At 35.8% G+C, this 27968-nt stretch overlaps 2 pseudogenes; both read right to left on the bottom strand.

Annotated features, from left to right (window-relative positions):
* Positions 1-18933, bottom strand: part of LOC141685678 (uncharacterized) — a 29460-nt pseudogene extending 10527 nt beyond the window's left edge.
* Positions 18934-21068: 2135 nt separating this feature from the next.
* Positions 21069-23837, bottom strand: LOC141687228 (putative sulfate transporter 3.4; annotated as a pseudogene).
* Positions 23838-27968: the final 4131 nt, after the last annotated feature.

Here is a 27968-nt window from a genome sequence, read left to right as displayed (position 1 = left end):
CTTGAAATTTATATCTGTTGGTTCAGTTGATAATACCTATGCTAGAGAATAGCGGTAACTTGCATATACCCTTAGTATAGGGACCCAAAGGTGAAAATATTTTCTAAAAACCGGGAGTCGAGGATCCCGAGTAATCTTGTATATATGGATATGGATATATATATATATATTTATATATATATATATATGGTTATAGTTTTCCAAACTATTAATCGAATAAGGTTTATTCGATAACTTTAACTTTATTTATTTATTTGAATATTATTTCGAATATTATTCGAGGGCTTATGACTCTTTTATATTATTTATTGAATATTATTTGAATATTCATTTGAGGATGTATGAATCCTTTATTTTATTTAATGAATTTATAATATTCATTCGAGGTATTATGACTCAGCTTATTTTATTTATTGAATATTATTTGAATATTCATTTGAGGATCTATGACTCCGATTATTTGCTGAAATATATTCTTTATTTCATTAGAGAATAAACTGCTAATAATCAAACTTATTTTCGATTATTCAAATAAAGATAATACTTTCATATAAGTATATCTTTGGTTATTTAATACTCGTTTCAAGTATAAGTTTTAAAACTTCTACTTCAATTATTTTTATAAAAGGTTATTCTTTATGGGAATATTATTTAATTAATAATATTCAGATATTTTCTAATATTCTGGGGACTGATTTACTTCATTAAATCAGCCTTACTCCAAACACTCTTTAAAGTGTTTTCGAGTCTTCAAAATGATTTTTAAAAGTCAGAGCGGATCCCAAAACTCATTTTTATATTTAAGATCTTCCTTTTTAAAGGGGATTTAAATACTCGCTCAAAACCTGGGGAATCCGGCTCTGTGGTGTATTTTATATTCGCAACGAGGTTGCAGATTTGGTAAATGATTTGATTACTTGCCCAATGTTCGGGAAGTAAGTCCATTTGATTGAGTCGGCATAAGCGACAGGCCGGGGTACGGTCTATTATTGTGTAAGTGGCTGGGTGGCAGTCCATCAACGCGTGAGGGGCCGGGGTACGGTCGAGCGCGAGGTCCTAATGCGGCCAGGGTGATGACCGGTGAGGAATTCATCCATCTACAGTAGAAAAGGTTACTTATTGGTATCTTTTCCTGATCAGCAAGATATCGGGTTTATGCCAAAATTCTTTTCCTTTCCAAAATTCATTGGATGTTTCAAACTCTGTTCATACTTTGCATAACAGAGGTTCCAGGAAATGTTTAAAGGGATATATATATGTGGATATATATATATCGGGACTAAATAAAGTATCTCATAACTTTTTCATTCAATAATATTTCAAAGATTGAATCTATTCAAGTCTTATCTTGTGGTCTCATCAGTGGGATGAACTTTTGAAATTGATTATAACTTGAACGGTGGTAGTTCAAGTAGTATTTGGGAATGATATAAGTGTAGTGAAGTATTTGGTAACTTCATCTTTTAAACTTATATCTAATTAATAATTGTCTTATGAATGACAAAGATTTTCAGAAAAACGTTGAGACAAGGTTAGATATATGAGATCACCTTGCAACGATATTTTTTTATATACAGTTATACACTGGGACTTTGTGTATATTATGCATGGAAGAGGACTTCCAATATTTTGAAAAGTATATATGTATATATATATACTGAATATTTTGCGACTTCATCGCATTAAGTTATCAACTTGGTTCATTTCTTTTGACCAAGACTTTCATGAGTATTATGAGTAGACTCATATACTGTAAATAATTATGCATATTATTTTGGTGGGCTTGCTGCTCACCCTTGCTTTCTTCTTTCATCACACAACATCAGATAGACAAGATGAACCGGACCAAGCTCCCGATTCGCAAGAGGTTAGAAAACGTTCGGCAGTCTTCTGGAAGCGTTGATGCTGCTGTAGCTAAGGTAGGAACTACCAATAGGCTAGGCTTTCAACTTTTGATGTACCAGACTTATGTATAATATGAATTGTAATAATGGCAAATAAAATGTAAATCTATTCAGAAAACCTTTTAAGGTGTATTGGCAGATAATTGTGGAATATAATTACTTGTGGTTATATTTTTTTGATGTTCATCTCTGAGACTATAACGGGTTGTGGTGTGTGTTAGTGTGGGGTCACAGCATAAGGTTATTTTTATTAAGTAAGTGAAGTGGTATTGTGGAATGAAAGACCGTGACGACTCGGATCCCCGACCCCGGATCTGGGGGTGTTACAGAAATGGTATCAGATCTAAGCGTTATAAACCTCAGAGATGATGGGACGTTAAGATAATAAGTTAACTAAGATAATAAGAACTCTTGCCAAGTTCATAGTCGGGCTACCTAACGTAGCACTGACAGTTAAAACCCTTATGAGAACCCTTATAAATATCGTGATAGGAGCGTAGTTCGTTATCGTATATGGTAGCGGGACTCCGAACCCTGATGTTGAGGAGCAACATCGCGATGATATTTTATTACTAATTGGAGATCGGATTGTGGATCCGATAGAGTGTCCTAATGCAGGACCGGATGATGTTGATATTGAGGATTTAGCGGTTGAGGATGTTGTCCTAGAAGGGATAGTTGTTGAGGAGGATCCCATGGAGGATCCTGACAGGATTGGATAAAGGACCACTGATGAATTGATGACCATGGTTTGGTCGACTACCAGAGGTAGGATTGGCCGGTCACTACCGGAGGTTCGTTCAAGTTGTAAAGATAGTAGCCCCTTTAACGCGGCTTACTCGTAAGACTGAGAAGTTTGAATGGACAGAGAAATGCGAGAACAGCTTTCAAGAACTGAAGCAAAGATTGGTGATGGCCCCTATGCTGGCGTTGCCGGATGGAAAAGGAGATTTTGTGAAGTATAGTGACGCTTCGCACTAGGGCTTAGGGTGCGTGCTTATGCAGCACGGTAAGGTAATCGCGTACATGTCAAGACAATTAAGGTAATATGAAATTCGATATCCCCGCCCATGAGCTTAGGCTCGTGGCAATAGTTTTGCCTTAAAGGTTTGAGGCACTACTTGTATGGAGAGAAGTATGAGATTCACAAACCATAAGTACTCTAGTACATTTTCCCATAGAGAGAGCTCAACATATGCCCGAGGAGGCGGTTAGAGCTAATCAAGAATTATGATTGGGAGATTCTTTATCATTCGGGGAAAGCCAATGTGGTGGCTGATGCCCTTAGTAAGAAGGAGAGACTTAAGAGGTTAATGTCTTTGGGAAAGTTGATAAGAGATTTTGAAAAAAAAAAAAATGGAAATAGATATGAAGGTAACCGGAGCCGGTACCGAAAAGCTGTTTGAGATTGCAATACAGTCCGAATTATTGGAAAAGAGCATATTGTGCCAGAGAAAGGTGATGAATGAAGGCAGAGAGCCAACAAATAAATATGAGATTAATACCGAGAAAGAGGATAAGGGAATAATGAGGTATTCCTATAGAATTTGGGTTTCGAAAGTTCAAGAGCGTAAGGATGAGAACTTAGATGAGAGCCATAGTTTGAGGAATAAGATTTAGAGCAAACCCTGAACGTGATAGTCAGGGAGGTCGCCATCAAGATAGAAGGAACCCATGACATAATGGAGAGGAAAATGAGGATTTTAAATTAAAAGATGACCCCAATTATGGGGAGTAGGATGAAACATTTCATACTAAGGAAACAGAAAGTCGAGTAAGGAAAGGAGAACCGAGACGGTACTCCTATACGGCAATTCATGGACCTATCTAGAAAGAACTTAGACTATTATCCCCAACCACCACCCTGAGGAGACAGTGCGGTGAGAAATTCTTTCAGGACCTTTAAATCGCTAAGCTCTCAGAGTTCCAAGGAACAAGCTGACCCAGTCGAGGCAAGAGCCTGGGTAAAGGAGATATAGGAATCATTTGAGATTCTAAATGATTGACGAATCACAAAAGACTGTTTTTATCACTTACCCTCCTAAGAGAGAGACCACCCGCTGGTAAAAGGCCAAGGAAGGCACGGAGCAAGAGATTATAATAAACTGATTTAAGTTCAGTCAATTGTTTTCGGGAAAGTAATTCCCAAAGATAAGGAGATAGTGTAAAAGCTTTAGAGCCAGAACAAAGGCAGACGAGTATGATAAATTATGAATCTAAGTTGTAAAAGTTATCAAGATTCGTTCCGAGGACACGAATCCAGAATGACGGGATGTTTGAAATCAATGCTTATGTTGTGTTGGTTCATGAAATAATGATAAGAGAAAGGAAAATAAAAAGAAATTGAAGTGGAAAGGAATATAACAGCAATAGAGTTTGAGGTATGATAAGGGAGTTGGGTATGAGGAAACCCTAACGACTCGTAGCAATAGAAATAGAAAAGTATGCATTCGTCAGGATGAGGGTGATTCAACATAAGTTAAAATTGATGGTTGAGGGCATAAGAGATACATATAGTTTATCCCCTGTAAGTTGGGAGGATTCGAGGAAACCTTGAGATAATTCGAAGGATAAATAATGAGACGCGGATAGACTAAGGGGATAAGGAAGTAAGAAATTAGGAAAAATTGGATGAAGGAAGTGACCTTCAAGAAGGAAATGTAAGACCGGTGGCTTGATACCCAGAAAGGGAGACGCCAGGTATGAAAGATATCCCAACATTGAGATGACTGTTGAGATAAACAACAAAAGTAAATAAGGAATTATTAAGAAGAAGTTCACGTTGAACACGACCAATATCTTCCAGAACATCCTTGTTATCGTTACCAAATTAGGCAAGACAAGCGGATGACCATTGTTATCTTTTGGAGGCCATATGGATTGACCTCAATTTGAATAAGGATGCTATTATGAAGTGAGGTATAGACTATCGAGATGGGGAATGATTGAATAAGACACCCTTATCAGGGATATATGACTTGATTTATCCATGGAAGGATGCAGGTACCTTTTAAAGGTGGAATTAAGGATAGAACATTGGTAACTTAAAATGAATCCTTGGGGAATGCATAAAGGTTGGCATTTCACCCTTAATAGGGACAGTATGAGTTTTGACAGTATGATTGGGAAAGGGTTAAGGTAGCAACAACCTTTAAGAATCAGTGGAGAAATTTTTCAGAAGTATATAGACAATGGTTCTAGTATTAGTAAATGGTATTTTGATATGCCCTGTATCTAGGGAATACAGGAGGAACGATTGAAGGATAACCTTAGAGGTTTTACAAGGAGAAAGGTAATATTCAAAATTCTCAAGAATAGAAATGTTGATAAAGGAAATATGACGTAATTATAATGATGCCAAGTAGGGCACGTGTTAAACCACGAGAAAGTATGGATCGAACCAGTAAAGGTCGAAATTATTCAGGGCAATTAAGACTTAAGATAAAAGATGTTCTAAGTATGATTGAGAGTCAGTCGTGACAGTGATTAACCTCTAAAGACTGAGGCAATAACTTATGGAAAAATGGTGATATTTTTTTTACTCATCAGATTTTAAGGAATACATCTTCACAAAAGCAGTGATTGAAATAAGGTAGAAAATTTATTTGGAGGTGGTTAAAATGACATTGACTGTAAGGAAATTTTAATATCAGGAAAGGCCAAAGAGGTGGCCGACACTTTAAAGGTAAGAGGATAATTATAGGCGCTTGTGCCAGAGGAATACAGTGATGATGGTTAAAACTGTGAAGGTTGTATTATGGTTTGGAAGATTGACATTCCTTCTGATGACTGTGCAATACCCAACCGTAATAGTAGTTGGTAAAAGTTTAATTCGTGTAATCGCCAATGAACGGGCTATCTATCTTAGAAGGTCCTATCTTGAGATAAGCCAGGACCATGTTTCAAAAAGGACTAGATGAACCTTTGAGCTAAGTCTTCTATTTAAGGCATATGATTAAGAATGGTATTAACCTGCTATCGTTGCTTTGATTGAAATTCTTCTGCAATTTTATCTACTTCATGTCATGAAAGTACGTCAGAGTTTGGAGTGTTCTTCATGAATTGTGATTGGTGGTTATGTTAACTCCTTAGGAGAATTAGATACGAGATGTATGGACTCCGTATGGTTAGCTATTAAGATTTCATGGAAAGTGAATGATGACAGTGGGTCAGTGGTGGACCATAGTAAGGCAGCAATGATTCTGCGAGTAGTGAGCTGATTATAACCGTGAGAGTTGTATTGGAATGGATGTTGAGATTGAATACCACTAATCGGGTAGTGGTAGTGTATAAGTTATCATTGATAGACTAATTAAGTAGAGTATCTACATAGTGAATTATTATTCTTTCTTATCAATAGAGAGTCGTATTATTATACGAGGAAGGTTGCGATGCAAGCATAGAATTCGAGTAACGATGATGTCTAGAATGAGATCCCAGATTCGATTTTCGATATCGAGGGAGTTTCAAAGGTAATTGTGTATAAGCTCGAGGAAGAGCATGGGTCTATAGAATGATGGACGGGATAACGAAAATATTTAGGCACGTGAAATACGATGCTATAATACTTGATGCTGATATAAATACGTTTATGTTTTGTTCTCCTATGACAAACCTCTATAATTCAGAGGTAGGTTCCAAGCCAGATATTTTGTGGCAGTATATATATATATTTTTTATATATACAATTCTCTTCAGTTCGTTCTTTTCTCTTCTTTTCATTTCATATAAGCTGAGAAGAACAACCCTTCCAGAAGGGGAGGTATTGCCGAATGACTATCTATCTGTGTGATAGAAGCCGAGTAGGATACCAGCTATTGTTTAATTGCTTGTCAAGTACTAAAGGCTGGCCACCTTCTGTACTAACTATGCGATATAACAAGTGTTCATGATCATAGTGATCTCTCAACAAATTCCTTTACTTCTATATGATTAATCAAACTTTGGAAAATAGAAACAACTGAAAAAGGAGTAATAAAGTGGTGGTAGTATGCGGAATGGGAACACATTCATGATACTAAGGTTGACGTGGTTATTAAAAGGTTATAGAACGCTAGCGAGCAAAAGTATAACCCGTATAATATTAGAAACGGAAGGTAGTAGCGATTACGAACTGGAAAAGAATGGGTATTGAGAAGCAAGAGCTCTAATGATTGGAAGCTATGATGAGAGTCTGTGTAATAGACTTGAAAGAATTTGGAATGATCACTTAATTCGGATTGAGTTATCTTACGACAATAGATCATATGTCATTATCGAGATGTCGCCTTATGAGATCCTTGAAGGAAGACAATGTCGATCTCCCTTATGTTAGGATGAAGTTGTAGAGCGCAAGATGCTCGGACCCGCAGTAGTCCAAAGGACCAAGGATATGATAGATCTAATCAGAGGACGGCTGGTAGTAGCCCAAGATGGACATGATAAGTATGTTGATTTGACACGAAAGGATAAAGAGTACGAAATAGGGGACCTAGTAATGTTATAGGTATCCCTTGGAAAGGATTGATGAGATTCGGAAAGAAAGGAAAGCTAAGTCCACCAATTGTTGGACCCTTGGATATATTAAGACGTTTGGGAAGTTAGCATATGAGCTAGCCCTACCCCCGAACCTGTAGCAAGTTCGTAACGTGTTTCACGTATCAATGTTAAGGAAGTGTAATTCAGATGCCAGATAAATAGAGGCATATGAGCGCATAGATATGCAACCCGACATAACCTATATGGAGCAACCAGGAAGGGTTAAAGAGTGAAAAGGAACGAGTGCTTAGGAGAAGGGTTATCAAACTAGTAAGAGTTTGATGGTAGAACCACAATGTGGGAAAATTGACTTGAGAGTTAGAAAGTGCAATACTAAGAAAGTATCCCTATTTATTTCTATCCGATTCCGGGACGGAATCCTTTTAAGGAGGGGAGACTGTAATAACCCCAATTTTTGGGAATTTTTGAAACCCTTATGAATAGTGTTTTTGCTGAATGAGAAAACTTTTCATGCCACGCTATGTAGGGGTTCTGTTATTGATCTTATGGGATATTATTAGTACTCTATGTGGTATATAAGTGTATGTAAAGATCGTCAGAATCCAATTCCGAACACTTTGATTTTTCCCGGAAATCCACAATATACGGAGAGAATTGAGTATAAGGTAACAGGATAAAAAGGATTTAAATTAAAGGATTATAAGAGAGGATCATAAAAGGAATATAATATATTGAGAAAGGTTAAGGGAACCTAAGTAATAAGATCCCGGGTATGATCCCTCAAACGATAAACGAGAACGAAAGATAAGCGAACCGTAAAACAAATAAGTGACCAAGAGACAAGCTTGTACAAGAAGCCAGGGATTGTGACATCATCAAACCACAAGGTGTGGACAAGTGGGAGCATAATGACATGTGCAAGGTGACACAAGCATGACATAGGGAAGGAGGAGGTGTGGTTGGTTTATAACCACACAAATAAAAGGTTAATTAAGTCATTAACCAAAAACAACACAAAAATCAACCAACCAAGCAAATCATTTCATTTTCATCAAACAAAACACAAAAATATCATTCTTCCCAAGCTAGCTCTCGGCCCATTTCTTAAAATTTGAAGATCCAAGCTCCACCACTTATTATTTAGCAAGGTAATTATCCTAGCTTCTCCTAGTTAAGTTACATACTTCCTATAAGTTTAAGCTTCTAATTCCAAGCCAATCTTTTTCTATAAATCAAGGAAGAAGATGGTGAATAGTAACCTTCAAGAAATAACTTTAGTTTTCTTGGATTTTTATGAAAGATTAAGGTTATACAAGCAAGGATCAAGGTTCTTTTAGGCATTCAAAGCTCTTGGGTTGTGTTAGGAAGCTTCAAGGAGGTATAAACAACTTTCACCTTTAACTTATAGTTTGAACTTTGAGTTTTGATGAGTTTATGGATGGATTAATGTCTATATAGAAATATCAATGTATGTATAGCAAGATCCATGTATGTTAGATAGTTGGGTTGGATTTGTGGTGATTTTGGATATGAATCTTGGTTAATGGTTAATGAATCTTAAGTTATGGATTAGTAGATCATGTTTGTGGTTGAATAAGTTGGAAAACCTTGAGATTATGGACTGACTTTGCCTTGATATAAGTTGTGTTTGATGTATTGATGATGGTTGGGTGGTTTATAGTGAATTGGTAAAGAATTGGAGTGGTATAAATATTGGTAATCGCGTAAACATAGCCGTCGTAATGTCCGATTTTCTTTGGACTGTTTTTATGCATAGCATTAGGACCCGAGAACCCCCTGCTAGATTGTGACCACTGCCATGTTTAGATAGCTCATGTTACGAGCTTCGTTTTGATATGTAGTTCGTTCGATTCCGATTTACGGTTTAGGAGAAACGACCGTTTCAAGTAACGGCGTTTCGCGAACGAAACTTTTTCCCTCGCCTTACTTTGAAATGTAGGTTAAAGACCAAAAAGGGTTAATTAATGCATGAAACATTTATGGTAAGTGTTTTAGGCAGTTGGTAAGTCACTCGCGAAGGAATCGCTTTAAAACTCGTAAAGGTTAAATTATTAAAAATGGTGGAGCCGAGGGTACCCGAGTGACTTAAGCGAATCAGTGAGCGCAAAACAAGCGTTAGAGTCTAAGTTAGTTAAAGTATAGATTCACAAGTAACTTTGGTTTAATTCCAACTTACTTGTTGTTTATAGGTTACCAGACTCGTCCCGAGCCATTCGTAACCCCCAGTCGCTCAGGCAAGTTTTCTACCCGTTATAACTGTTGTTGTGATGAATATATGTATATGCATTATCTTGTGATAGATGCATGTTGGTTAATTAGCAATTTTTGCGATATATTGGAGCATGCTGATATGGTATATATATGCATGCCTGTTTCATATTCTTGAAATTTATATCTGTTGGTTCAGTTGATAATACCTATGCTAGAGAATAGCGGTAACTTGCATATACCCTTAGTATAGGGACCCAAAGGTGAAAATATTTTCTAAAAACCGGGAGTCGAGGATCCCGAGTAATCTTGTATATATGGATATGGATATATATATATATATTTATATATATATATATATATATGGTTATAGTTTTCCAAACTATTAATCGAATAAGGTTTATTCGATAACTTTAACTTTATTTATTTATTTGAATATTATTTCGAATATTATTCGAGGGCTTATGACTCTTTTATATTATTTATTGAATATTATTTGAATATTCATTTGAGGATGTATGACTCCTTTATTTTATTTAATGAATATTATTTATAATATTCATTCGAGGTATTATGACTCAGCTTATTTTATTTATTGAATATTATTTGAATATTCATTTGAGGATCTATGACTCCGATTATTTGCTGAAATATATTCTTTATTTCATTAGAGAATAAACTGCTAATAATCAAACTTATTTTCGATTATTCAAATAAAGATAATACTTTCATATAAGTATATCTTTGGTTATTTAATACTCGTTTCAAGTATAAGTTTTAAAACTTCTACTTCAATTATTTTTATAAAAGGTTATTCTTTATGGGAATATTATTTAATTAATAATATTCAGATATTTTCTAATATTCTGGGGATTGATTTACTTCATTAAATCAGCCTTACTCCAAACACTCTTTAAAGTGTTTTCGAGTCTTCAAAATGATTTTTAAAAGTCAGAGCGGATCCCAAAACTCATTTTTATATTTAAGATCTTCCTTTTTAAAGGGGATTTAAATACTCGCTCAAAACCTGGGGAATCCGGCTCTGTGGTGTATTTTATATTCGCAACGAGGTTGCAGATTTGGTAAATGATTTGATTACTTGCCCAATGTTCGGGAAGTAAGTCCATTTGATTGAGTCGGCATAAGCGACAGGCCGGGGTACGGTCTATTATTGTGTAAGTGGCTGGGTGGCAGTCCATCAACGCGTGAGGGGCCGGGGTACGGTCGAGCGCGAGGTCCTAATGCGGCCAGGGTGATGACCGGTGAGGAATTCATCCATCTACAGTAGAAAAGGTTACTTATTGGTATCTTTGCCTGATCAGCAAGATATCGGGTTTATGCCAAAATTCTTTTCCTTTCCAAAATTCATTGGATGTTTCAAACTCTGTTCATACTTTGCATAACAGAGGTTCCAGGAAATGTTTAAAGGGATATATATATGTGGATATATATATATCGGGACTAAATAAAGTATCTCATAACTTTTTCATTCAATAATATTTCAAAGATTGAATCTATTCAAGTCTTATCTTGTGGTCTCATCAGTGGGATGAACTTTTGAAATTGATTATAACTTGAACGGTGGTAGTTCAAGTAGTATTTGGGAATGATATAAGTGTAGTGAAGTATTTGGTAACTTCATCTTTTAAACTTATATCTAATTAATAATTGTCTTATGAATGACAAAGATTTTCAGAAAAACGTTGAGACAAGGTTAGATATATGAGATCACCTTGCAACGATATTTTTTTATATACAGTTATACACTGGGACTTTGTGTATATTATGCATGGAAGAGGACTTCCAATATTTTGAAAAGTATATATGTATATATATATACTGAATATTTTGCGACTTCATCGCATTAAGTTATCAACTTGGTTCATTTCTTTTGACCAAGACTTTCATGCGTATTATGAGTAGACTCATATACTGTAAATAATTATGCATATTATTTTGGTGGGCTTGCTGCTCACCCTTGCTTTCTTCTTTCATCACACAACATCAGATAGACAAGATGAACCGGACCAAGCTCCCGATTCGCAAGAGGTTAGAAAACGTTCGGCAGTCTTCTGGAAGCGTTGATGCTGCTGTAGCTAAGGTAGGAACTACCAATAGGCTAGGCTTTCAACTTTTGATGTACCATACTTATGTATAATATGAATTGTAATAATGGCAAATAAAATGTAAATCTATTCAGAAAACCTTTTAAGGTGTATTGGCAGATAATTGTGGAATATAATTACTTGTGGTTATATTTTTTTGATGTTCATCTCTGAGACTATAACGGGTTGTGGTGTGTGTTAGTGTGGGGTCACAGCATAAGGTTATTTTTATTAAGTAAGTGAAGTGGTATTGTGGAATGAAAGACCGTGACGACTCGGATCCCCGACCCCGGATCTGGGGGTGTTACATGAAATCTACACGGATCACAAGAGTATAAAGTACATTTTCACTCAGAAGGAGCTCAATATGAGGCAGAGGAGATGGATGGAATTGATCAAGGACTATGACTGCTCGATAAATTACCATCCTGGAAAGGCGAATATTGTGGCCGATGCTCTAAGTAGGAAAGAGAGACTGAATAAGATGACAACACCAAAGGAATTATCTGAAGAAATCAAGAGATTTGAACTGGAACTTTGTGATTGTGGAAAAGTTGAGGAAGTTTGTCGTGCAATGACTTTTCAGCCAACACTAGTGGAAAAGATAAAGAAATGTCAAGAAGAAGTAATGGAGAAAGAGAAGAATCAGTTATCTGGAGAGGAGATTAATACTCAAAGGGATGAGCAAGGGATACTAAGGTTTTCTTACAGAATATGGATTCATCATGTACCTGAATTAAAGAATGAGATCCTCCATGAAGCCCACAATTCGAAATTTTCAATCCACCCGGGAAGTACCAAGATGTATCGAGACTTAAAGAAGAACTTTTGGTGGCCAAATATGAAGCGAGACGTGGCAGAATGGGTTGCGAAGTGTTATACTTGTCAGAAAGTGAAGGCAGAACATCAACGACCAAGCGGATTAATTCAGCCCTTGAAGATTCCAGAATGGAAATGGGAAAATATCGCTATGGACTTTATAGTAGGACTACCGCGAACGAAATCCGGGCATGACGCAATATGGGTTATAATTGATCGTCTTACGAAGTCAGCGCATTTCCTTCCAATTAACGAGAAGTCATCACTGGACAAGTTGGTTCATCTGTATGTGTGCGAAATTGTACTAAGGCATGGAGTACCTGTATCAATAGTTTCAGACAGAGATCCCTGATTTAACTCGAGATTTTGGAAGCAATTTCAGGAATGTCTGGGCACAAAGTTGAATATGAGCATGGCGTACCACCCGCAGACTGATGGCCAGAGTGAAAGGACAATCCAAACAATTGAAGACATGTTGCGCAGTTGTGCAATCGATTTTGCAGGAAGTTGGGACGACCATTTACCGTTGATTGAATTCTCTTACAACAACAGCTATCATTCCAGTATCGGCATGCCACCATACGAAGCTTTGTACGGGCGAAAATATAGATCACCAACAAGTTGGGACGAAGTAGGAGAAAGAAAGATTCTCAGCTCGGAATTGGTACAACAGTTGCATGACTCGGTCAAGTTAATTCAGAAAAGGTTGCTTGCTGCTCAAGATAGACAGAGAAAGTATGCGGATCCAGCGCGTAAGGATGTTCGATTTCAAATTGGCGAAGCTGTTTTGTTGAAGGTGTCACCTAGAAAAGGGTTGATGAGATTTGGCAAGAAAGGGAAGTTAGCACCTAGATATATAGGTCCTTTTGAAATATTGAGTCAAGTGGGAAAGGTGACCTACGAGTTGGCCTTACCACCTCAGTATCAGCATGTGCATAATGTGTTCCATGTGTCATTGCTTAAGAAGTATAATCCTGACGCTAGCCATATAATAGAATATGAACCTGTAGAAATTCAGGCAGACCTGTCATTTATGGAGCAACTGGTTAAAATACTCGACTGGCAAGAGAAGAGCCTTAGAAATAAGTCAGTAAAGTTAGTAAAAGTACTTTGGAGGAATCCTAAGGTCGAAGAATCGACTTGGGAGTTAGAGTCTGATATGCGTTCCCGGTATCCTCATCTGTTCTCTTAGATTCTGGGGACAGAATCCCTTAAGGGGGAGAGGATGTTACACCCGACATTTCTGTGTAATATTAATTGTAAATTTGGTGTAATTATAAAGCCGAATGCCAATATATTCAACTATTGTATGCTTGTGTGAATGAGAATTTCTGCGTCTTAAATTTTCGATATGTGGTATATGATTTTTCAAATCAAAAGTTTATTTATTTATTTCATTTTTTGATTTATAAGGAATATTTTAAACCTTGAATAAATTTCTTTTTAAAAGTTATTTTGCTCACAAATTTCAAAAGTAGTTTTATAAAATTTCCAAAAATCCAAGCTATTTTATGGTATAAATTTTATAATTTTTGAACTTGTGTTTTATTTTATAAAATTAAATCTTTATAAGTATTAATTGTCATAATTAGCAAATTACACAGTTATCCTTGCATGCAAATCCTTTCTATTCAATCCAAAAGGGCTAAAGAGTCAATACCCACCCCACTAACTCTTATTTTCTAGCCAAATACCTTCTTTACCCTTGCATTCAAATTGAACCAAGTACAAGTGGAAGGGTAATCATGTCAATTCCTATTTCCACTCACATTTGTCAACACAAAAACCATAAAACAAGTAAAGACATGATCATTTCACACATCACTCACCACCACACTCATTCTTCTCTCCCTCCTCTCTCTCACTCTCGGCTACTCCCTCCTTCACTCTCGGCTTTTAGCCGAAACCACCCCCTCCCCATTTTTCTTCATTCCTCAACCAAGATTCCACCTTCTATACAAGTAAATGTTACTTCCCATACCATGATCACTCATATTTGAAAGAGTTTTGAGTAGAAAGTTTAAGTTTTAAGGTTGCATGTAAAGGTTTTAGTTGAAACTCAAAGTACAACCTTGATTCTTGTGAGTTTAGGGTTGTTTTTTTGAGAGGACTACAAGGAATGGAGAAGTACCAAGTCTTGAGAAGGAAACTCTTGATGATTAAATGGCCATTCCCTTCCATTTCATTCGACCATGACCATAGGGGAACCGAATGAATGGTCCTTAAGACTATTCTTGTTGCTTTGTTCAATTTTTGCATGTTTATGTGATAATGACTTGAATTTTATGGTGAAAATTTAATGAAACTCCTTGCATGCTAAGTGATCATCTAGATATAGCTCATGCCAGGCTTGCATGTAAATTTCTTGGTAAAACATATATAGAAAACATGTTGTTTGGCTTGCAAAACTCGAGGACATGCACACATGTGAATTTCTCTTAGAATGTTATAAGATTTTGATCATTTGGAAAGATTTTGTTAGTAAGCTTTAATTTCAGTAGGATTAAGGTGTTAATATTGATTAATTCTCCTTGATGCATGGTAATAATTCGTGGTTATCTTTTATAAAAATGCATATCTTGTTGTTTCAAAAACTTGATGATTTGTGAGTTGGGAAGTGTAGTTTCTTTTGTTTTGCCATAATTGTACCATAGGTAAAGGATGATCTCCACCAAAGTTATTTTGAGAATAAGGGAGTTAGTTTAGTAGATCACCATGTTTAATTCTTGGTTTGGATATTGGGTTGTTGGTAGTTGAGTTTGTCAAGTCAAAACCTTGGAGAAAGGAGAGTTATAGTTTCTGCAGAAAATCAGTTTAGTACCCTGAGGTTTAGAGTGAGTTTTGACCATGTCATTGATGTGCACTTTGAGGCCCAAGCCACCAGAAGTTAGTATTGGGAGTATATAAAAGGTTTTAGGTGTTGGTTGGAGGTTTGCATGTCATTTGGTTAGGTACACAAGTAGAATAACAAAATCTGTCCAGCAGGGAACAGTTTTGTTGCAACTTAGAAATAGGGAGATTTGACCATGTCATGGGTAGGCCCTCATTAGGCCCTGTCGGGCCTTAGTTAGAGGGAGTGTCAGAGAAATTTTTCCAACCATAGTTAGAACCATGTGTCACAAGTTAATTCAAGTCAGGGCATTTTCTGCCCAGAAAAATAGGGAAACCTTGGACTTTTAGCTTAGGCCCAAGCCAGGCCCTTGAGCCACATCAAGTTTTTGAGATGCCCTTAGGTCAGGAGAGTCTTGTGTAAAAGTTTTGAAGGAAAACTTGTAGTTTAAGAGTGTCTAATGCACTCAAGAATCTATAGTTGTCATTCTGAAATTTGCACCAGTGAGCACTTTCACTTATCACATAGTTTTAGAACACTTAGGAGTGAGATTTAGGTTGACCACCATAGTTGTAAGATAGTATAAGGTCAGTAGAGCAAAAGGCACAAGTGAGGGTCAATAGGTTTCGGATAGTTTAGTAAAGGCACATCGAGTTAGGAAGCCAAAATTTGAAGACTTTGTCTAGTTTAGCGACCAAGTGACTTAAGTTGTGAGTCGAGATCATCCAAGCCTAGTGTTGCATTATGGTGTATATGGTGTTATTTGGTATTAATATATGATATGTGATTATGTGTGTAAAATTGTAATTTAAAGGTGAATATAAAATTAAGTGCATATAGGCCTAAGTGTCATTCGTGTTTAATTTCGGGTTATAAAAGGTTTAGTTGGTGAGAGTATATTATAATGAAGATTATTAATATTTATGTAGGATCTCGAGACGAGGGAAAATTTGCCATAAAGGTCGAGTGAAGCTCCAGTTGCTCCTACCAGTCAGACCAGACCAGCCTTTCTCAAGGCAAGTGATTCAACTTGTCCTTCGTATTTACTGCTAATAGTTCATACATTGCTGCAACTATCCTGTGTCATTTGATATATTAAATCAAGCGTATCTTATGTTTATCTTTGAATTATATAGAGATGCCCTGAACCCTCGAGTACGTATTGCAAAGTAGTCTTATCATAATAGTATATTAAAGTAATTTGAATGCCATGATAAAAGAAAAGGGCAGTTATAACTCTTGGTTGATTCTCTTGATTAACATGCTGATGATTCCTAAGTATTGATATCTCATCCTGATACTTGAACCCCTATAGAACCTTACCTTGAACCCTGAAAGTCAGATACTTATCAAAGTGATTCCTCATTGATTGATACCCCTCTTTCTTATCCTAAAGCTTGACAATTCTGATATATTTTGAACTAAAAATCATTTCTTCATACCTTAACACCCTTAGTATTCATGAAGCTTACCTCCTTGATGATCCAGCACTTGAACCTTGATGAGAAACCATTGCTTTAAGCCCCATTTGGCATTTCCCTTCATGATATCCAATAGCCTCACTAAATTCCCTTGTCCAAACTTTGAAATATGAAAACCATTCAGCTACCCTAATAGAGTATAGTTTTATGATTCATGGCTCTGAGAGTTAGTACCATTTCCCCGTGTTTCGAGTTGATCTATAATCCCTTGATAAAGATGTTTACTGTAAAAAGAGATTTTGTTATAATTCGGCATCAGTTTTTGAAATAAATAAAATGTGGGTTTTCAATCCCAAAGGGGGATAAATATTTTCTTTGAATAGTGGATCTGGACTGAGACGCGAGTCCTTTACACACTTATATTAGGCTTAAAAGTTGCCTAGGGATTCCCATTAATGTTTTAGAACCCAGCGAGGTTCGGGATTACTTCGCGGATGATCACCGGCTGTAATCCGTAGCGTCATAAAATGATTTTGATTAAACGGTATGATTTTGAAATTGTTTTGATACAAACAAAATGATGCCATCACTCAAAGTTTTATCCCTCATTATCAGTGGTTATGTCTTTCCATTGTCATTCTTTAATGTATATCTCGATTTATGTTTTGTATCATATTGTTTAGCACTTGTTGAGCATTTGGCTCACTCCTTGCTTTACCCTGATAATACAGCCAGTAGCTATGGTTAGATTCAAGCAGACTGCTCGTAAGACCTGTGATGCTGATGCTTATGTTCGAGCTCAGGTAGAATAAGTGATAGTAGTTTGTGTGAGGACTCGGTATTTAAAATCAGATGTAATAGTTGGTAGTGTTGGGTTGTTCCAAACCCTAAACTGTAAGATCTTGAAATTGGTTATGTTATTTCTTTTAAAATGTTGTAATAGCTATATTTAATCTGCTGTTTAAGTTGGGGTGTGACAAATTTGATCTAAGAGTTTCAAATGAACGCGGCACCTGCTCAATACATGGTGAGAAAGAACACAAAATTCCATATTGTTTCAACATTTTTCCCATAGAAGGAATAGCCAACCACGGTTGAGGCAAGTCCAAGAAGATAGAATCTGCTTTACCAGTGAATTCGTTTGGAAAAACTTCACCCCGAATATCCCTTACTCCCACAGTGACCAAACTACTTAATCTTGTCCTCTCAAAATCTTCCCTGTAAAAAGAATCAAACCATTTTAGTTTAGGTTTATATGAAGATGAACAAGTCAAGACAAAACCACACATCCTTTTTTCGTTCATATATTTTTCACCAAAAGGAATAAGATATCAGACGGTCGTTCACTAGTTAAGCATAACCCATTTTTTTAAGTGACGATTAAAAGTGTATTGACAAAATAAATACCAAAAAGTTGGTGGAGATTATCTAATTTTTTATCCACATGAATCTTGGATATGAAATTAATCTGATAATACAGATATTCTCTATAACCTATAATTGCGTACAACCAAAATATAGGAATGTGTACATGACAGCTGAATCCTCATTTTTATCATTCACAAATTTCCTAATCAGTTCGGATTCTAATATTAAGTAGGATATTCAAGTGTAAGCTTTACTAGAGAGTATAGATAGCTTATAACTACTATTATTCTTCCAATAGGTATTTTCAGCTTAATTAATAGCAAACCATATATATGGGTAGGAAACATGTTGCTTAATCTCTTACCTAGCAGAAGTAGCCCTTTGTTCATGAAAGTCAAATGTGTAGACATGTCCGGAAGGAGCTACAGCTCTTGCAAGAGAATTAGTTAAAGATCCACTTCCAGTTCCTAACTCAAGTACCAGACAACCTGGAACTATTTCCAAATACATAATAACGAAGCTAATGTCTGTAATATAAAGAATTTGGGTTTTATGGCTCAATATCAGAGTCCATAGCTCAGGAGTTGGAGCCAACAAGTAAACAAACCCACCGTTGTTGCTAAAAACCTTGGAACCAAAGGGTTTCCCGATCCAATCTGAGTGCTTTCACATACTTTTATTGCCTTCATGTTGTCATGCCTTTCGTATACAATAACCAAATCCCCATCACTTACACTACGTTTAAAAGATAATCTCTTAGCTGGATCAGTTGGCAGCATCGTTAAGATTTTCAATCTCATGATACAAATATAGACGTAGTAACAATAAGAGAACTACCTTCAAAAAATGGACATTTTGCACTTAATAAGAAGCAAAATTTTAAATATTTGTCACTTCTAATCATTTTCCATGTGTAAAATTTAGTGACACATATGCTCTAATATAAAATAAAGATTTGTCTATCTCTTAGAATTCATTAGTGATTTGAAATTTTATGAGCAGAATATAATGTCAGTAATTTGCTAGATTAAAATGTGTGTTATGAGAGCCTATACCTCTGGTTTCTTATCTTCAGGATCATGGATAAATTCTTTATCATCCCAATCTTCAGGCTGTCATTGTTATGAGTGGGAAGTTCAGTATTATATTCAAGAGTACTGATGTTAAATTTAAAATTGAACAAACATAGTTTAATGCTTAAGAAATTACTTTTTTTGCCTCAGGATCCTTGATTTTCTTTGGTGGAAGAAGATCCCAGTCAGAGTACAAACTTCCGGTCTGCTTTTCCACATTATCAATGAGAATGCTGTAGGTAGCATCAGGATGAAGGATGAAGGTGTACACATGAGACAGCTGGTCAGTTTCACAAGGAACATCCTTCTTAATCAAGTGGTTTGTGTCATTGTACCTAAGGATAACATGAACTCACCTATCCGCTCTTAATCTCATTCCCATTCTCTTATGTAACAATCATACTGACAATACCCAGAAATACAACCTCTTCTTATGAGAAAAAAAGAATTTAGTAATCAAACATAAATGTAAAAAGATGAGAACATATCTCCGGTTTAACAATCATCATGAGAGTACCCAGAGAAATACAACTCATGTCTTAAGAGGAAAGAGGCATTCAGTAATCGAACATAAACATAAAAACATGAGAACACATATATGTGATACCATAATATATCAAACTAATATGCCACTTCTCAACATGGAAATTGCAAAAACAAAAATCTGTATTATACCTAAAGATGGAAAGAAAAAAAACTTCATAAAAAATTGTAGAGTCTGACATATCTTAATCAAATAAAGCAACACAAATGTTTAACATACATTTTAACTTAAACAAAGCAAAAAAGTAATATTAACACAGGCATAAATAAAGCTTCGACAAAGCCTCGTATACTCAGTATATATATTTAGACATAAACACATCATATGTAACACCCACATAAATAAAATCTTAACTAATTAACAAGCTCCATTCGAACAATTAATCAACCCCATTAACTATTTATAACTAATTAAAATCAAATCTTCGACTAATTAAAAGAATAGGGTTTCTAATTAAAAGTCCCAATTTTAAACTTGGTGTTTAAAACTTACCAATTCAAGCTCTGGCCACTTCCAACTTGTACTTGTAGTTTTGACATCTTTAAGCCTCTGCTTTTGAACTTTTAAACCTCTTATCTCAAATTTCTAAGATTGTATTTGACAATCTTATTCTTTAAGACTTTTTCAACCTCTGAAGAAAGGAGAACGGTGTTGGTGAGAATTGGTTCGGGGAGGGAGGTATTAGATCGAGAGAGGAGAGAGTCGAGCTCTCCGGTCGATAGAATTGAGTCGAGTTCTTCAGTCAAGAGAGTAGAGAGAGAAGAGATAGAGAAAGCGCAATAGAGAGATAATGAATTTTACAAGAGAATAATTTTTATTTTTGTTTTATATTTTTAGATAAGGGGAGATTTGGATAGTTAAAAAAATTCAAGTAAAAATTGGGGGAATTTTTAAGATGGAATGAAATATTTGGCTAAGGGGGAAATGGGGGAGGCGCGCCGAATCATTTTTTTTTAAAAAAACTTACAACATCGGTTGGGCAAAAAAAATTGATGTGTCTATTAACAAAAGACATCGGTTGATTAAAAACGATGTCTAAAAAACCTTTTACATCGGTTCCAGGAGCAACCGATGTAAGAGGCGATGTCTATTCTACTTTTTCTAGTAGTGTTCATTCGCACCTCGTCAAGCTCGTCCATCGTATAAAACAAACGGGTCTTGGTCGCCCACTAATTTTTAATAAACGTGACAAGGAATTAGCACATGAATTATGTAGAACTGTTTATTTTAATAGTTAACACATGAATTAGATATACCTTGGTTCTAAATATCATTTCTCTGTCTGAAATGATTTCTTTCATATATCCAGAATAACACACTTTAATGTGCTTTCATTGTGTGCACTTATCCACTCTTCCTCTTCTCTGATCCATCTTAGCATCTTGCAATTGTAAGATTTCGTAAAAATCTTTTTCAAAGCTTCTTTGGCCTTGGGGGCATTTGAGCAATTGAGCTCCATAGATGAAAAAAAGATTAAGGCTGCAGCAGTTGAAACATATTATAAACATGCAACTTGCACCAACCTTTCTTGTAGTTAAGTGGAATTTGAAAAGTACATTGGAGCCTCGATAGCAACTATGAGAAAAGAAGGAACTCTTTGGGATTCTCTGTATCTACGGAGACTCTGGTAGATGTGGGTGCCTGGAATGTTTCCCAAGGCAGCAGTGTTTGGCCTAGTGACATGCAATAGGATTTTGAAAACTGAAACTCCAACCTAATACATGTCTAGAAGATTTTATATAAATTGACTGAGGAGTTTGATTAAAATTGTATTTTTCCCAGTCTATTTAATTTAAAGATTTTCCTCCTATATGGAAACAACTTACTGCAATAGCAAGACCAAGAGGAACTGAGATAAACAAAACACCAAAGAAGGAACATTAGCAAGTGAAGAAATCAATTTTGTCGACTTTCCACAATTTTAATGTCGCCTCATAGTCTATTTGCCTGATCACAGCAGTTATGATAATAGCTCCCAAGATGACATTGGGAGTATAATGAAACAGTGGCATCAGAAACAACAAAGTGATTAGCACCGTTGTCGACAGTATTATATTTGAAACCACTGTTTGTGCTCCAATATTATAATTTACAGCAGACCGAGAAAAGGATCCTGCAGTATTAGTTATCTTAACAATTAACACACTCTTCTGCCAAAATACAGCCTTGACAATAAAAAATTGTAAATTGTATTGATAATCATTACCTGTAGTAACATAACATGAAGAGCAAGAGCCAACCATGTTCATGAAACCAATAGCCATCATTTCTTGGTTACCATCAACCTGGTAGTTTTTTAATGAAGCAAATGTTCGGCCAACAGCAATTCCTTCCTATTACATTGACAAATGAGCAAAGAAAATTTGTGAAAAAGAGGGATACAGACGAATTTTGCACATGCGATAATCCTTGATAAATAACAACCGACAAGATGCAATATCAGTAGATTATGTCCGTATAGATGAGGTAGTTTCTGAACTACATACCGTGAGAGATAAAATTCCTGTTACAATGCTAGTTTTCAAAGCAAGTCCTAGATAAGTGCCTTGAAAATATAGCATGTTTAAAGATGGTGGATTCAATCCCTTGGGCAAGTGTCTAATCTGTTATACATTAAAAGATATATATTATGAGATATTTACAAGATCATTTCATTAGAGAAAACAGTAAACTACAAACTTGTAATATTTCTTACGGTTTTAACCATAGGAAGCTTTGATTTGAGACTGAAGACTATTAGGGTTGAGAGAATAACAGATGTTAATGGGGAAGCTGCTGAGACCCGGAAAAGCTTTTTATTTCTCATGCTCTGCAATAAACAACCAATACTGAAATATTTCAGGACATGAGAATAAAGCAGTAAAATTTTCCAAAGACAGCATGCAACCACTTACCACTTTTCTTGTTGTTAGTAATAAGAGCAGGAAACTAGCCCCCAGAACAATGGTTTGCCAAGACCACTACAATATTAGATGAGATAATATATAAAGAAAGGCCCAAGTAAACTGAAGAACTTCATTTTTACTTATCAATATTCATTTTAAGATAGTTGCTAACCTCATCTGTTTGTTGAAAAACAGAGGTCAGTAGAGGAACAATTGGCATCTTATTTGTGAAATGAACTATTCCGAGAAGCCCTTTAAGTTGTTGCAGTGATACTATGATTGCTGCACCAGCCGTGAATCCAACAAGAGTTGCCTTTGATAGAAAGTCAATTAAAAATCCTAACTTGTCACATACTTTTATCAACAGGAGATCTAAGGTGTAGTGCTTATCATTTGTGCACACATGACTTATGAATTTACATTTTTCTCAATGACTGCAAATCGTTATCCACAAACCACGGTGCGCAAGTTATCTCACTACATACCTTAACTTAACTGTATGTTAAAAATAATGATGTCATAATTAAATTATTTTGACACTAAATGTATGCTTCTAAAGCCAGGCATACAGCAGAAAAAATTAGCAACCATAAAAAATCCCTATCTTTTATCACCAGTAATATTAGATTCTTGTGGGGAATAACTTTTTTCCCACTCCATTGACATTACTATAGATTTTCTAAAAGTTCATTATTCTTTTCTACTTTCTTACCAAATACGGTACCAGACTAGCAGCAGTTTAAGCTTGTTCATAAGGACATGCATATAATTACCTTAGCAGACCAAGAGCAGCCTGAAACACTCCAGCGAAGAAAGTTGCAGTAAAAGCCAGTTGAAGATAAAGAATTGGCTGATCAGTATACGAAACCTCCTCACCAAGCATGGTTCCCATCACTAAAGATGCTACGGAAACTGGACCAACAACTAAATGTCTGGAACTCCCAAGAACAGAATATATCAAGGGTGGGACAAAACTCGAGTCTGTAAAAAATTAGTAAGGGTATTAAAATCAAGAATCATAATTAGTATTTAATTAATTAGTCTAGTGTTGTAGTAATCTTAAGAATTAAGCCAATTATAATAAAGAGTGTAAAACAAAAAATAATTAGTAGAGGTTATTATGACTTACAAAGACCAACAATAGGTGGCAAATTTGCAAGTTTTGCATAGCTAATACCCTGCACAACAAAACAACAAAGTTATAATTTTCCAAGCATAGTCAACAATTTCTAAACAAAACCAAACCCAGCTCCAGAGACCTAAAATCAAAATCGAAAAAACATGAAATAAAAAAACAAACTCGATTAAAATCAAAACTTAAAATTTGAAATTAAATTCGAAAAAACATACTTTTCACACACTAATAGAGTAGTCCAGACTTCCTTCAAGGCTCTTCAGCACCAATCGACCTCGATTTATGAATTAATCGAGTTTATTAATTCATATAAATTTTAGGGGTTTTAGGTTAAAGAGAGTGAGTGAGAAGAGAGAAAGTGAGAGATGAGAGAGAAGAGAGAAGAGAGACAAGACACTGAGAGAGAAAAGAGAATGAGAGAATGAGAGAGAGAGAGAAGAGAGAATGAGATAGTTGAGAGAGAGAGAGAAGGGGGGAAACTATTTTGGTTAATGGGGGGAAACTGAAAATAAAAAATTTGTTTAATGGGGAATTTTTTGGTGTATTTACGGGGAAAAGAAAGAAGCGGGCATTTTTTTTTAAATGATTATAGACATCGGTTGGTTTAGATACTGATGTCTTACAACACCTTTAACATCGGTTTTAAAGCAACCGATGTTAAAACTGCTTTTAACATCGGTGACATTTCTAACCGATATTAAAGGGGTGATGTCGTAGGCACTATTTCTAGTAGTGTAGTCAATGTGTTGTCCATTTCAAGGAAAAGATTTTGCCTAGTAATTGTAGATGATTTCTCAAAGTTCTCTTGGACATATTTCCTAAAGTCTAAAGATGAGGCTAGTGAAATCATCATCAATCACATAAGGCAAGTCAATAATCATCCAGATTTCAAAGTTAGAAGAATCAGGAGTGACAATGGAACTGAGTTCAAGAATTCTGTCATGAGAGCATTCTGTGAAGAAAATGGGATTTTGCATGAGTTTTCAGCAGCAAGAACTCCACAACAAAATGGAGTAGTAGAAAGGAAGAACAGATCACTTATTGAAGCTGCAAGGACAATGCTTGAAGAGTCTAAGTTACCTACATATTTCTGGGCTGAAGCTGTAAATACTGCATGCTACACTCAGAGTATTTCTCTGGATAATCAAGCAAGATGCATGACTCCCTATCAATTGTTCAAGAACAAGAAGCCTACTCTAAATTTTCTTCATGTCTTTGGCTGCAAATGTTATATCTTGAGAAATCAAACTGATCAGAATGGGAAGTATGATGCTAAAGAAGATGAAGGAATTTTTGTTGGATATGTTGTTGGTAAAGCATATAGAGTCTACAATCTAAGAACCAATATTGTTGTGGAATCAATACATGTTGTGTTTGATGATAAAAAGATTGAAGGACTGTAAGATGGAGATTACAATGAGAGCCTCAAATTTGACAATGTGGAGATGGTTAATGACAGTGATGATGAAAGTGATCAAGAAATAGTATCAAAGGATAATGCAGAAAAATCTACTACTAATGAAGCACAAAATTCAACATCTGTCGAGTTGCATAATGCTTCATCCATCGGGAGATAATCTGCCTTATCCGTCGGGGGACAACCAGCTTCATCCCTCGGTACTCAAGATTCACCATCCGTCGGGTCATCAAAAGAAGCTGGAAGTCAGAATAGATCACTTACAGAAAGCTCCCCTTTCTCAAATCAAAGATCCATTAACTCAGGGGGAGTTTCTAACAATCAAAACTCAATCACACATCAAGACAACAATGAGGACTCTTCATCTAGAGCTAATCTACCTCAACAAAGAAAATGGACAAAGGATCACCCCTTTGAGCTCATCACTGGTGATGTATCTTCTAGAGTTCAAACAAGGAGAGCAACTCAAGAAAAATGTCTATACAGTAGCTTTCTTTCTAAGGTAGAACCAAATAAGGTAGAAGAAGCTTTGTCAGATCCTGATTGGATTTTAGCTATGCAGGAGGAGCTAAACCAATTTGAGAGGAATAAGGTATGGAAGCTGGTGCCCAAGCCTAGAGGAAAGAATCCAATTGACACCAAATGGGTATTCGGAAACAAGATGGATGAAAATGGCATAGTAGTCAGGAACAAAGCTAGATTGGTTGCTAAGGGCTATTGTCAATAAGAAGGAATAGATTTTGATGAAACATTTGCTCCTGTTGCAAGACTTGAAGCCATCAGAATCTTCTTAGCCTATGTAGCCCATGCCAATTTCAAGGTCTATCAAATGGATGTCCAAAGTGCCTTTCTGAATAGAGACTTGGAGGAGGAAGTCTGTGTCAGTCAGCCTCTTGGTTTTGAAGATCCAAATTTTCCAGAATATGTCTACTATCTTTTGAAAGCACTTTATGGACTGAAGCAAGCACCTAGAGCCTTGTATGACACTTTATCAAAGTTCCTTTTGGAAAATCACTTCACAAGAGGTACTGTAGATAAAACTTTATTCTTTAGAAATATTAATGGCTCTAGTATACTTGTTCAAATTTATGTAGATGGCATTATTTTTGGCTCTACAGATGAAAAAGTTTGCCAAATTGATGCAAAGTAAGTATGAAATGAGTATAATGGGAGAACTAACTTACTTTCTTGGTTTGCAAGTTAAGCAAGTTAGTGATGGAATATTCATTAATCAAACTAAATACATTTATGATCTTTTAAACAAGTTTGATCTAATGGATTGCACATCTGCAAAAACTCCTATGGCTACTACAACTAAGCTTGAGTTAAATACTACTGAAAAGTCTGTGGATATTTCAAGTTATAGGGGCATGGTTGGCTCACTTCTGTACTTAACTGCTAGTAGGCCAGATATAATGTTTGCTACATGTTTGTGTGCTAGATTTCAGGCTGATCCTAGAGAATCCCACTTAGTAGCTATCAAGAGAATTTTCAGATATCTCAAGGGAACACCAAAACTTGGCATTTGGTACCCTAGAGATTATGGTTTTGATCTAACTGGTTATTCAGATGCAGATTATGCAGGTTGTAGAATTGATAGAAAAAGTACAACAGGAACCTGTCAATTTCTAGGAAACAAGCTTGTGTCCTGGTTCACTAAAAAGCAAAATTCAATTTCTACTTCTACAACTGAAGTTGAATATATTGCTGCTAGCAGTTGCTGTGCACATATTTTATGGATGAAAAACCAATTGCTAGACTATGGTCTGCAAGTGGAAAGAATTCCCATTTTCTGTGATAACACAAGTGCAATTGCCATCACTGAAAATCCAGTGCAACATTCAAGAACAAAGCACATAGACATCAAGTACCACTTCATAAGGGAACATGTAAAGAATGGTACCGTGGAACTACATTTTGTTCCAAGTGAAAAGCAGCTTGCAGATACATTTACCAATCCACTGGATGAATCCACTTTTTCAAGGTTGGTAAGTGAGTTAGGTATGCTAAATTATTCTTAAATCTTTTCAGATAATTTGCAAGTTGTTATGCAGCCAGAAATTTAATTGATTTTACAGTCTAAGATGGAATTTTGGCTAAGTCAAAATTTACATCTCGACAGATGATCTTTATCCATCGAGTTTGATCATCCGTCGGAATATTGTTTGTAAATAAAAATCAATTATTTTCTGGAATATTTTGTAACTCGACGGATAATAGTTTATCCTCATCCGTCGAATTGTCTTAATCTTAGCCGTTAATTTCCTGAACATTATCCATCGAGTATACTTACAATTTGTAAGCATAACACGACGGATAATTGAAGGAATTTTTACAGTCTATTTTTGAACGGCTATTTTGGGCAATTTTCATTGGTTACTTTATTTTACTTTATTATTTTTTACAGTTATTTTTGAGATAGTATAAAAAACTTATTTCATTTCCATTGCTTTTCTTTTATCATTCTCAAATTATCTGCTCTAAATTCTCTCTTTCTCAAAAGCAATTAACATCTCTATCTCTGCAATTTCCACTCTCTAACAATGGCACCAGTAGTCAAGATCATGTCACAAACTGGATACATCTATGAGAAGAACAACTTCACGGCTCTAGTAAATAAGGGGATTCAACATTCAAGTGACTACTACAAAATGATGGATTTTGTGAGGAACTGCAAACTCAGCTATGCAATGCTAGAATCACCCACCATCTTCTGTGAGGTTGTTGAAGAGATGTGGACTACTGCTTCATACAACTCAA

Source organism: Apium graveolens, chromosome 9 (assembly GCF_009905375.1).
Source record: "Apium graveolens cultivar Ventura chromosome 9, ASM990537v1, whole genome shotgun sequence".
Lineage (NCBI taxonomy): Eukaryota > Viridiplantae > Streptophyta > Magnoliopsida > Apiales > Apiaceae > Apium > Apium graveolens.
This window is presented reverse-complemented; position numbering and strand designations above follow the sequence as displayed.